General features: G+C 41.8%; 1 protein-coding gene across 3 annotated transcripts in view; it reads right to left on the bottom strand.

Annotated features, from left to right (window-relative positions):
- Nucleotides 1-12,054, bottom strand: part of LOC117157048 (uncharacterized) — a 172,981-nt gene extending 160,927 nt beyond the window's left edge. For all 3 annotated transcript variants that reach the window (XM_033334706.2, XM_033334707.2, XM_033334708.2), the window contains exon 1: nt 11,893-12,054. The gene's annotated coding sequence lies outside the window, so the exon portion shown is untranslated. The remainder of the gene's footprint in view (nt 1-11,892) is intronic.
- Between the last annotated feature and the right edge of the window lie 222 nt (nt 12,055-12,276).

Genomic DNA, 12,276 nt, shown 5'->3' with positions numbered 1-12,276 from the left:
CCGCGTGAACCCGGACGTGAAGTAACTTCCTCCAAGAGGGTATAAAAGATACATCGCGGTATTCATCTCGGCCGAGGAGGATCGATATTCACCGAAACAACGTCGTGGGAGCGTTCAACGTAAAAACGTTCGTTCGATTTCTCTGCTTTCCTCTGATTCGCGTTTTCTGTCTCGATAATTCGGATCGGAATTGCACGTTTTCTAAGAAAAAGTCGCACGATTCTATCGCTGAAATGGGCACTTGTGGAATATTTTATGAACGTAGACGCGAACTACGTGATTGTCGTGCGAAGATACGCAGACGAACAGGTGTACCCAGGTAGATTGTGACGTTCATTTATCCTATTTGCGATCGACTCTGTCCAACGCGTGACAACCTGTTATAGATATTTGTTACCTGCTACTTTGTATTTATTCTATGATTTATGATTCAAGCTGAGTTTATGATACTTAGCCCTGTTACAAATGACGTTGTCGTTCAGCTTAGGTCGAGGCTTTACGTCTCTACGTGCTATGTTACTCTGTCATTCTATGTTTTAGACCTTTACAAACATGGTCCCATTACTTGTCTACGTTTGTCTCTTACCGGAAGAATATCCGGAGAATATCTTGAATTTTTGTTCACCACGGTTCAACGTGTTTTAACAAAATATTCATCGCGTTACCCGTATCACAGAAAAACCCTGTTTAATTAATTCTCGAAGTCGTAGAGCCTTGTTTTCGCAGAATCGATTAATTTTTTGCCTACAAGCCAGTACATAGATCGTTTTTCATAGCGACGTTTCCATCACGTTATAATTACTAGAACGAAGCGTGATCTAAAAGATCGGGAAGTTTGACAAATGTTGTATTTTAAACGTATACGTTATTTATTTTCTACCTGATTAACATTTTGGTATTTTGCCACCAAAGGACGTATAGAAGCAAGAGAGAGAGAGAGAGAGAGGGAGAGAGACGTTTGTTTATCCGAGAAGAATGGTTCTAAACGAGTACATGCGCGCAGCATAAATTACAATATCCATCTTCGTGCAAAAACGATCCATAAAAGGAAATGTTAACGTTGAAGAAGTTGAACGTTGAATCGCGCTTCTTCTTTTCCCGGCGTCTCCTCTGGCTTTGCAGCCGTCCCCACGACTCCCATTTACATTTGGGATTTGTCAGCGAACGAGAAAGAAAACTTAAACCGATAGAGCGAAAAGTTTCTCGAAACGAAGCAAGCATTCGTCCCTATTGGGAGCTGACCGATCTTTGCTCTAGTTGTAACGAGATCGCGTGCCACTACCAGAGATGAAGAAACTTCGTGTTGACGAGATCTTCAATTCACATGTTCAATTTCAACGTTGACAAGCGGTAAATATTACTTTAGCGAAAATGATGCCATGGAATGTTCAATTAATGCTCATACTGATAATTCACTGCGAATCTGATCTTCGTTATCCACAATAACGTAGGTTAACAAATAATTTTCATACAGCACCTGTTTCTATATCGTAAAATTGTACATGTACACCCAGTACATTATATTTCATAATAATAATTACGAATTCTTGCGAGATTTTAAACATAATAATTATGAATCATTATGAAATATTAAATATAATTGTAAATAATTGTGCATTGTTATGAAACGTTTTTGAATGTCAAGTAGGTACTACACTGCTTCCTCGATTAGAATCTTCTATTTAACATATTTCATTTTTCAGAAAGCAAAACGCGTGCACGGGTTCCGTGAAAATATTCCAACACCTTTTCCCCACTTTTTTCAATATTTCACGTGCGTTATACGAAACATTTTGAAATTTCGCTAACGCTGTTGTCGACTATCGTGACGAGTTTGAAACAAATCAAAAAATACATAGAGAAACTACGAGATATTTGACACAAATATATATTACACAAAGATGACAAAAGCATTTAAACCATTATACCACTTATCGCATAGCAAAGGTGTTTGTTTACGCTGTACGCTAATTTTTTATTAAATACGTGTTTGCAATAATTATCTTCCAATTTTAATATACATTTTCAAATTGGTTCCAAAATCGTCAGTGTCGCGATTCATTATAACGCTAATGTAATTTCAAAATGCTTTATGAAACGCATACAATATGAATATGAAAGTTTTTATGTGGCAAAGGTTCAAATATTACTTTCGCGAGCCGGTTTACATTGAATTTATTTGATACACGCAGCGGATGATATTTTCATTTCGATGCTTTCAGTTCCGCTGTCGTTATTAATCCATCGACTTTATTTATACAGCGCAGTCAAAGTTTGTTCGAGTAGCACTCCCGTCGGAATCGTTGTTCGAACACGAAGAAACGAAACGGGTAATTGCTGCCGGCTAAAGAGACAATAAAGACGTTAAAACTCGCCCCTGTCTCGCCGCAGATTATTTCCATAACCAGGTTGCTTTCAGGCAGGTTTCCCTTTTGTCTTATCTCTCGAAGCAGAAATATTTAGCGTTTTTGTCCGGTCGGGTCTCGTGCAATTACGTCTGGACGCTAACGTTGTAACGAACCAGAGCCTGTCTGCTTCTCGAAACACTTAATTTCGCGTAATTTGGTGCGCTCTGTCTCTCGGCTAATTTCGTGTCTCTAACTGGAAAAAAGAAAAAAAGAAAAAGAAAACGATTCTTCTACCAACGGGAAGAAAATTTTTCTATTCTATATAAAAATCTCTCGCTTTCCCGATCGTCGATTCGTTTTCTTTTCTTATTTCATCTGGAAAGACGATTAATTAAGATTTCAATCAAACAGGGATTCGTACAAAGCGAGAAGAAAAGTATTTTTCCACTAGATTCGTAGATCACGGGAAAAAAGTTTGTGATTTAAATGTATACTTGTGGTTTCCAATGTTTAATTGACTCAAAAGTGTAACGGTTTCGTTAGCAAACTTTGATGAAAGTAGCCTTAAACCGAGCTAACGAAGTTTAATCCTGAACATGGTGAAGTGGAAATTGAAATCAATGTTTCGTGTAGACATTGGATGTGTTTGACGAGTCTTGTTCCTCATTGACCCTTTTTCCCAACAAGCAAATACATTTCACGCCGTTTCTAATGACCTTCTTGTCACGAAAAATAATCTCGCACGTAAAAACGCAACGTGCAATTTATTCAACGAGTAACATTAATGTAAGAAACACGTTATAAAATTTGTTCTATATTTTTCAATGTTCTTTTATCGTGCTACCCTCTACGATACAATCAGCTGTCTCTTTATTTTATCTTATGAAACCTCTTGTCCATATTTTACATCGTCCTTGGAGATTTAAACCACTGACAGACCTTCTCTGTTTTTCCACGCAAACTTTATGCATTCGTCGACGAAAGCATAACGAAACACGAAGCGTGCATCATCAGAATCGCATTATCGCGCTGAATTCAAGCCATCAGGCGTTTCTTCGTCTCAGCTCAAAGCTCATCCATTTTAATCACCACACGCCACGACTCGATCTCCAAATTAATAATTGCCATAGATTCTCTCGGGTTGCATTATGTAAAACGCTTTAAAGTTGAACCTCGGCCCGGGACAAAGTTGGAGTACCGATCGCGTGGGACGATAGTTAAAAATCTCGAGGGGGACGTTCCCTCTTTCGTTAGGGAAATATTCAACGACGTCGGAAACTGCTCGCAGTAACGAACGTTGGTGTGTCAAGGCAGCGGCTTTTTAGAAAATCGCTTTGGCGAAGCACTCTTCGCCGATTAACCGGGGAAATACCTGTAGCATCGGTTTTTTTTTCCTTGTTTAAAACAGCCTTTTTTCTCATCTCACGAAGCAAGCGAATTAATTACTAAAATTCTGCGGTACACCGGCAAATGTATTTGACACAGTATTTATACCAGACGGCTGTCGTTACTTTTTTATTTGGCAATCTAAGGAAAAAGGAGTCAGTGGCTTTGATTAAATATTAAATACAGGTAATTAAGTATCGTACGGTTCGAGAATTCTCGTGGAACACTGATCGAATATCGTTGGCTTAAAGACACGTGCGCGGATCAGTTTAACGTAACATTTCTATACTGTTTGTCGTTTCGTTTGGTTTTTCCTATTTCTTCTGTGAAAATTTGTTGTTCTTCTTTTCTTTTTTTTTTTTTTTATTGTAACAGAGTTTGAAATGTACATCCAACGTTGGCACCAATTTTCTTAGAAACCTGTAGAGAACAGGCCAAACCGGTTTAACGTAGTTTTCCTATTATATTTGTCGTTTCACTCTATCTTTGGTCCTTTTTTTATTAAAACATTTTGTCTTCTAACCGAAGCAGAGTTTAGAACGCGATTTAACGTTATAAACCTCCTTGGAGATCTGTAGGAAACACTGTATGGAAATTGGTTTAGCGCAACTTCTCTGCTGTATTTATCGTTCAGTTCAGTTTCTCATTGCTTTTGTGTCTTTTAACCGGAGTGAAGCTTGCAACGTAGATTTGCCGTAAATGCTACTCTTTGGTCTCTCTGGACGTGTGGCAAGTCGACAATGTGTAATATAAGGATATTGGAGCGAGTTCTTTAATCAATCTTTGTTGGATAGCAGCTGTCCTTTAATTTCTTCCATGTGCAATCGCGCGATCGTTTTACAGCACGAAAGTTCGTGGTTTATCGACTACGACGACTGTTTCGATCCATTGACTTGTTTACAGTCTTGCTGTCGTTATTTTATATTTATTTTGTTCTTTAATTTTAAGTTTAGTTTTAATTTAGATCTTTCGAATCAAATACATTTTCGTCTGGACGACAGATATACGATGATTTAATATTTCAAAAGCTGTATTTTCAGCTTCGTCGTAACAGCGTTACCTTCCGTGTAATACGAAGCTTTATTTCGGACGAAATGAAATATTATTTTATAGCCTTGGACGTTGATCGCGTTAACTGTCGCTGTACCTTAAAATACTCCAACGTTAACTAGAAAAAGCTCGAGATATCGTCCGAGGATTCAAGAAACGCAATAAGCAATTTTCAAATTCAATAATCGACCCCTCCTTACGAGGGCACCTAATGAAACTATTATATCCCTCTAACTAAATACCGTTTCAATCGTTTACAAAGTCTCGTACATTTATTACCTACTCGACAAGCTTATACTTACGAACCTGACAAACCTAACGACGAAATTAATAAAAACGTTCGCGCGCGCTGTTCGCTAATTTTGCCCATTTACTCGCGCTTATTCCATCAAGTATCGCATCAAATTCTACGATCGGATAAATCACGCGCATGATGGTCACCTGCAAGTCCCGGGTCGTCATCGTTCTCTCTCGAAAAGTGCGAAAAAAGAATGTTTCCTCTGCGCAACTTTTTCCTTTGCCTGATAAACTTTTAAACCAGCCAAAAAATAAGGAGCACGTCGCTGGTGAAATCTTGTAACACATCGCGGTCCACTTGGATTTCTCTTCGAAAGCACAGACTCGCGGCATCATCGTCTTACGCGCGTATAACTGTCCTCTTGCGAATAAGGTAAAAAGAGCAGGTGGATTTTTACCGAAAAGACGATCTTTCCGCTGCAAAAAGGTATAACGGGGGAAACAAAGCTGGCGAGCGAAAGGGACTCGGTGGCAGGATAAAGGAAGATAAGGCAGGCGATTGCCATTGCCTCAGTTTACGCCGAAAAGCGTCGCGACGCGACCTCGAGCAGAATGGGCCACGACGTCGCTATCTGATAACGCTCAATACCGACTCGTTGCGTTTCACGGATTCTCCTGTGTTTTCACGGTAAAGAAAATCGGCAGTCGCGATTACGGACGCTGTTCCTGGTCATAAGCCGCCAGTGGAACCTATCCTTTGTGATTTTCCGACGGTTGGATGCGCAAATGTGCATTTGTTGGTAAAATATAGGTGGAAGTTGGTCGTGTGGGTTAAAGCATCGCGGTACGACGGCTAAATTATTAATCGAATCGATCGAATCTGTCTAGACGAAGAGCGTGTAGAGTTTTAATAGCTTTCCTATAAACAGACCATTGGAAAATTAAGTAAGTAAATCTCGCGAAGGATTTGTTGTTGGAGAAATGGCTTCGCTCTTGGCGATTTAGTTCTGGTCTGGTTATTAAAAATCGCTGTGCTGGTAGCCAGCGTTTCTCCGCAGCAGGAATTGAAAGGAACGCTTAAAAACTTAGGAAATTGCGATTTATTTCTCCGACTATATTACTTTCCAGCAGCATCGCGTATTTTTAAATGTCAGAAAGAAGTCGTACGGATGGATGATATCGGAATACGAACGCGATCAAGTTAGTCGAGGTTCGGCAATTTTAATATGTCACCGGGCTTAATTCGGGAAAACGTCATGAGGCGGTTGAAACTGGTCGCGTGAAAGCCAGTTAAGGTGACTGGAAGATAATAACGGTATCGATCCTGGCGCAAAGACAAGGATGCGTTTACAAAGGACCAAATGTTCTATTGGAAAGCTAATGAACGCTGTAAACCACGCCCGATTTCATTCCTACGATATCAACGAACGAAAGACAGAAATAAACGAGAAAATAAGAAGAAAGGAAAGGCAGATTAAACGAGACGAGGAATTTTATGGCATTAAAAATGCTAGAAAGTGCCGAATGGTTTTTAACGAAAGCAATATCTTAAATCGATTTACCGGCTGCCAACTTTTTATTACTGTTGCAGGGAAGAAAACCGCACGCTGGCTAGAGGCAACAAGTAAATTCACAACGTCGAGGAAGAAATTCATAGCAGCGAACAAGGCGAACTTAAAATGTTCGATTTTATTCCGGCCACGGGTGACCAGATTTACGAGCTTTCAAACACGCTCTTCTCTCGTATTTGATCGACAGCTTGCGCGAGACGATTCGTTGCTCGTCGAGAGGGTCCCGCTCGTATCTCGCTGCTCGTTTACCTTCGTCGATGAATTAATTATTAGCTCGACAAGAGGCTTCTAATAAGCTTTGGGACGAGGCGAATACAAATTCGAAATTGATATTCGATAAGATGGTGACTCTGGAAAATTGAACATTTCGGAAAATCTTCAGAAACAGAGCTAAAATTTTGAAACGGTATATCGTAGAAGAAACGGTGAAACCTTTTTGCTATCGTTTGCTCTATATGTTCGGTCGTTGGAATTCCACGCTAACAAAAGTCTACCCTCGACTTTGAACTAGTCGTTGATTCTCAACTGATCAGCCGGAAAAGGCGAGTCAAACCCCGTCATTCAGATCTGCTATTTTTTAACGCGTTGAATCGTCTCTCTTCGAAATAAATTAAACCGTATTTCCAACGACTACGATCGCCCTGTTTGAAGTTAGTTGGTCTCTGTTAACTTTTCATTCTATAATTACGCAAGTTTTCTGGTTAAGAAATCTTCGAAGCTTTAGTCGTTCGTATTATTCCAATCTTCCAACCTAACCCCAACCTAACCCCAATCTTCCAAAAAAAAAAAAGAAGATACAAAATGAGTGTTCGGCAGATGTCATAAAACTTACAAAGCAAAATTACAAATTTTGTATTTCCGTCGGAAACCGCGAAATTGCGAGACGAGATGGACAAGTCGAGCAACAAGCAGATGGACACCGTGTTGACACTGCATAGAGCGAAAGGGGGTAGGTTTTAGTTGGAAAGTGCGGTCGATGGGGAAGAGCCTTTGATAGAAGCGAAAACGGCAAGTGGCCATGTTGCAGATCCCTCGAGGGATTAAACAAACAACCGTGAGCGAACACGCACACTCGAATCGGACACACCCTATGCTTCTGCTTGGCCGTATGGTACTGGCGGAAATTCGGGACATTGCTGATGACGAGGTACGCGCGAAACAGGATTGAACTCTCCGGAGAGGGCGTTGTTGAATTCCACCCGGTCCCATAAATTCTTCGTGCCGTGGCTGACAACCAACGGTACGGAAAATTTCAACCAACGGAACGTTTCCATCTTCTAATATCGCACAGTCCAGCACCATACACGTACGAGCAAATGGCTTGACTCGTGTTAGATCCCTCCATGTATGTGTTTTATTACTAGACGAATACGTCGGCCAACGTATATTCGATTTTTTTTTTACGCAGTTGGAGATGCAGAACGAACGAACGAGAATGAACTGGTATTTACGAGTAGGTACGAGAAGGTTGACTCGGATGAAAACTCTGTTTCGGACGATAAGATGATTTAAGAGAATGATAAGGCGAGGTTTCACGAATTTGACAACCAGATTATGACAAGTTATTCGAATTGTACGAATTGATATCTCGTTTGGAACTTGAGAAAAGTATCGCTATAATTATGAATATATTATAGTACAAAATTAAATCCGTTCTTGCGTATCTGCTACATCTTTTCAGCATCGGTTCAGTCATGTTGATCATCGTATCGTGTATTCAAATTTCTCGCAGAAAGATTCTTATCCAAACAACTGCTAATTTTTTGGACATGATTTAAATGAAGGTGCATGGGAGGAAAGACGTGGTCGTTAATTTGTTCTTCTCTTATCTCCCATCGTTATCTCGCACGAACGTAAAATTCTGAACGATTAATCATTTCCCTAATAATCTGAGTCGGTTATCGAGCTTTGTTTAAAAGCAGCAGGTGTCCTTGCGCTTGTGGACAGGGTCTGTACGTGGACGGAGGTTAGAGAAATGTTTTATTAAATTTCCAGTCGGAAGAAGATAGCGCACAGTCGTGAAAGCAGTTGAAAAATGTGAGATCTTTGGAAAAGGAAACGACGTTTCGTTGTGTCGAAGGAAAAGCTCGAGTACGCTTTGTCTCTTAGTAGGAAAACAAAGTCTCAAGTAATACTGTGTATAAATTCAAAAGTCGTTAATCACGGTTTTCGAGAAAGCTTCCTTTCGGTCTTTGTACCAATTACAAAGGACAACTCTACCAATAGAGCATTTTTTTCACCAAAATCCACCTCGAAACGTTCCTCTTTTCCATTCTAATGCCATCGTCGAACGTCTACATCGTCGGGACAAGCTTTCAAAACATCGCAGCGCTGAATAGCAAGCAATCGAGCCAAGAAACGGTCGAAAAATCCGAAAACCCGAACGAACGAAAAGGCACGCGGTAAGTCGACCGCACAATGGATGCTATTGTACAGAATGAAAACGTGTCTCTATACTGTGAGCGTATTGCGCGATTCTGGAACATTGACCAGAAAGAATCAGCAAGATCGAACAATGGAAGCAACGGAGAAGAGAGAAGGAGACCAGAAGCGGAAGAACGGAGCCACTTGTTACGCGCAACGCGCGTTCAAAGTTGTTTCTTCGGTTCGTCGTACGTTCGCTTCGGTGAATATTCTCGGCGCGATCGATATCGTGCTCATTCTGTCAGAGTCCCCTGGCCTGGTTCAATCGAAACGCGTCGCGTCGCGCCGCCGAATGTTAAAACACACACGCGCATTGACATTTGACGCTCGCGGTTACCGTGAAACGCTAGTCGATGCCAGGAATATCGCGTTCGAGCTCCAACGAATCGCGTTAGTCTATGGTTACCGGTGGATGCGTGTTCTGACAAACTGTCATACCGACGAATATGTCAAACCGATCAATTATGTATATGCACCGGTTTACCAAAGTATTTGAAGGCTTACCACAGCAAACTTTTACGTCCATACTGTACGTGTTACGTAAGAAATCTTGAAATTTCATTCGTTGTCCCTAAACTTGTTTCAAATATCGACGATAGTGATGTCTCGTAACGATGCTGACAAAATTGCACAATGTATACGTTTCGTATAACGCGTGTAATATTGGGTTGGCAACTGGGAGATTGCGGAGTTTGTCAGTACCACCTAATGACAAAATTCGTAAAGAGATTTGTTTCTTTAAAATTGAACATTAACCGTACGCTTACGTAACGAGGTTGAGAAATTAATAAAATTCGAGGAGTCGATCGGTTTGGAGAGCTGCATCGTTCTTCGGATGTTTCATCGGAACACGTAATTGCTGTAATTCTAGCCCTACTGTCGCGCCCATGTACATATTTCGAGCTACAAACCACGACGCGTAATCGATCTTGTGGCGAAAACGACAAGTGAACGGAACATGTAATTCGTTCCGCGATATTACACTGCAGGTTTCGCGTGGTTATTTTATCAGTAGATGATTGACGAAACAGGGTGGAGTTGGACGTTTGGATACGTTGCACGTATCCACGACTGAAGATTTTCTTTCATGACTGAAGTTTGTCAAAGGAGAATATCATTTTTCCATCGTACAGTCAATATTTGTTAAGGCGAAACAAAGAGCATCATGTTCCTAGCTTTTACCAGTCCCAGCTCCTCGTTCACTACGAGAATCCCCATTATCCGTTGTATGAATCAAGTAGAACGTACAAGCTCTTGGCAGGGCAACGAGCGTTTCCTTTTCCTAAGCAACTTGTCGGTATACGTCGATATTTCGGAGTTAAGATGCGACTCGTTAAAGGCAAGGACACGCCTTTAACGAGTTTAACCTACGCGTTCGACGAGCTGACGTACAAAGAGACGGCTGAGTCAGAAAAATCATCGAACGTTCAGGGTAGAAAATGCGTATTACAGCATACGACAACTTCTGTATAATCCTCTTCGAGTCTATAGCTTTCTTAAAAAAGCAGTACGATACCAAGCGTCTTGCTGTATTTATCGCAACATTACGAGATCCGTTTAGATAGACGAGGAAAAGAATCCGATACTCTCGCGTGCTTGATATTTCGATGCGATGCACGGAACCTTAAGGAGAGCGTCGGCGAATATTTTTTCACCGGGTATAGGCGTGTATCCGCGGGAGGCCGCGAAACGATCGATAACTCTTGTTTTAAGAAATTCAAAAGGGTCTTCCTGGAAAACGGCTCAGAAGCTCATTAAACTCGTGCACGCTAGGATTTCCAAGTCGCCACCAGGATCGTCGCCGACATTCTAATTCTACGCTACTTCCGCGAGTCCGAGCTGCTATACGTGCGCTAACACGACGCAACCACGAAATTCGCGCAGGCCGTTCTTTTTCTCTTAAAATTACAAATTTCGACTTGCCAACTCTCGTACCTTTTCAAAGCTGTATTACGACTATTCTGTACGCGAAGAGAAAGCATTCGGAGAGGAAATAGGTACGGGAGAGAGAGAGAGAGAGAAGAAGAAGAGTTCAGAGTCTCTTTGAAACTTTCCGCGCAAATGGGAGGGGAAAAAAAAAAAAAAAGAAATGGTTACTCACATCCGTTTCGACCTCGTGCAATTGACTGCAGCCTGGAGAATACCAACTTCTCTGAATGATTTTATCAACCATACACACAACTAAATTAAATAAAAATCTTCCGTGAGGAGAAATTTCGTTAACCCCGTCACCAAGAACTTCAACGCTGCCGACGAGAAATTCTTGCTGAGCATAGTAACAGGTGTCTGATAGGTATTCGTCGGGCCCGTGAACAAATAGCCACCTTCTTCGATACTGCAGACTAATACCAGTCTTAGAAGCATTCGATCAAGCATAGACAACGATACTTATGAAACGTTCTTTTATTCAAACTCGTACGAACGAACAGAAGGATGGCACGAAGGATAGAACTATCAAAGATTATCCGCACTTCATATCCCGAGATCATCCACAATCCAAACGAAGCACACGATCGTCACTTGTCGCGATTTTCCCGCGAGAATCTTTGGAAAGGTGCTCGCTTGTTCACGGGCGTTCATCACTGATCATCACTGATCCCTGCCTAACGATCCGATCAAACACCTCTACTTATCCCTCGACAATTGCTCGGTGCTTTTTCCACTACATACATATATACATGTATATCATTTTCAACTTTCTTCCTCTAATTTATATCGTATATACATAACTGTATAACGATATATAGATTCACTGATCGATAAGAAATAAACGAATGGCAAGATCACTGATACGATAAGAATAGAAGCGTCGAAGCGGTTGGTGGTGGCGTTGAACGATTCGACTGGACGATCGCGATGATCGATGTATCACTGACCTTAGACCGGAAGTTGCTCCCCTAGCTGACGGACGCGCGGGAACCGAGGCTCATGTCAAGAGTCGTTTAGACGACAACGGGCTACCGGCGAGCGACTTTGCGTGATTGGACCTCGTGATCCTTTGGACTCCTGCCGCGCTCTGTACCGTGGCGGAGCGCGCGTACCTTAGCGGAGCATGCAACGACGCCGACGCCGACGCCGACGCCGATGCCGACGCCGACGCCGACGACAGGAGGCCACGGTGCACCTGCGCCTTGACTCCTCTCGTCCTCCTAGCCGAGTGGCCCAAGCCCGTTTCAAGCGGATCGAGCACCTCGGCTCGCCCTTTACCCTTCGCCGCGCCGTGTTTCAACCATTCACGCCAAAGCAACTCGTCCTCTTCC

This window comes from Bombus vancouverensis, chromosome 10 (assembly GCF_051014615.1).
Source record: "Bombus vancouverensis nearcticus chromosome 10, iyBomVanc1_principal, whole genome shotgun sequence".
NCBI classification, from domain to species: domain Eukaryota; kingdom Metazoa; phylum Arthropoda; class Insecta; order Hymenoptera; family Apidae; genus Bombus; species Bombus vancouverensis.
The sequence above is the reverse complement of the archived record's forward strand: the minus strand, read 5'-3'. Positions and strand labels throughout refer to the sequence as shown.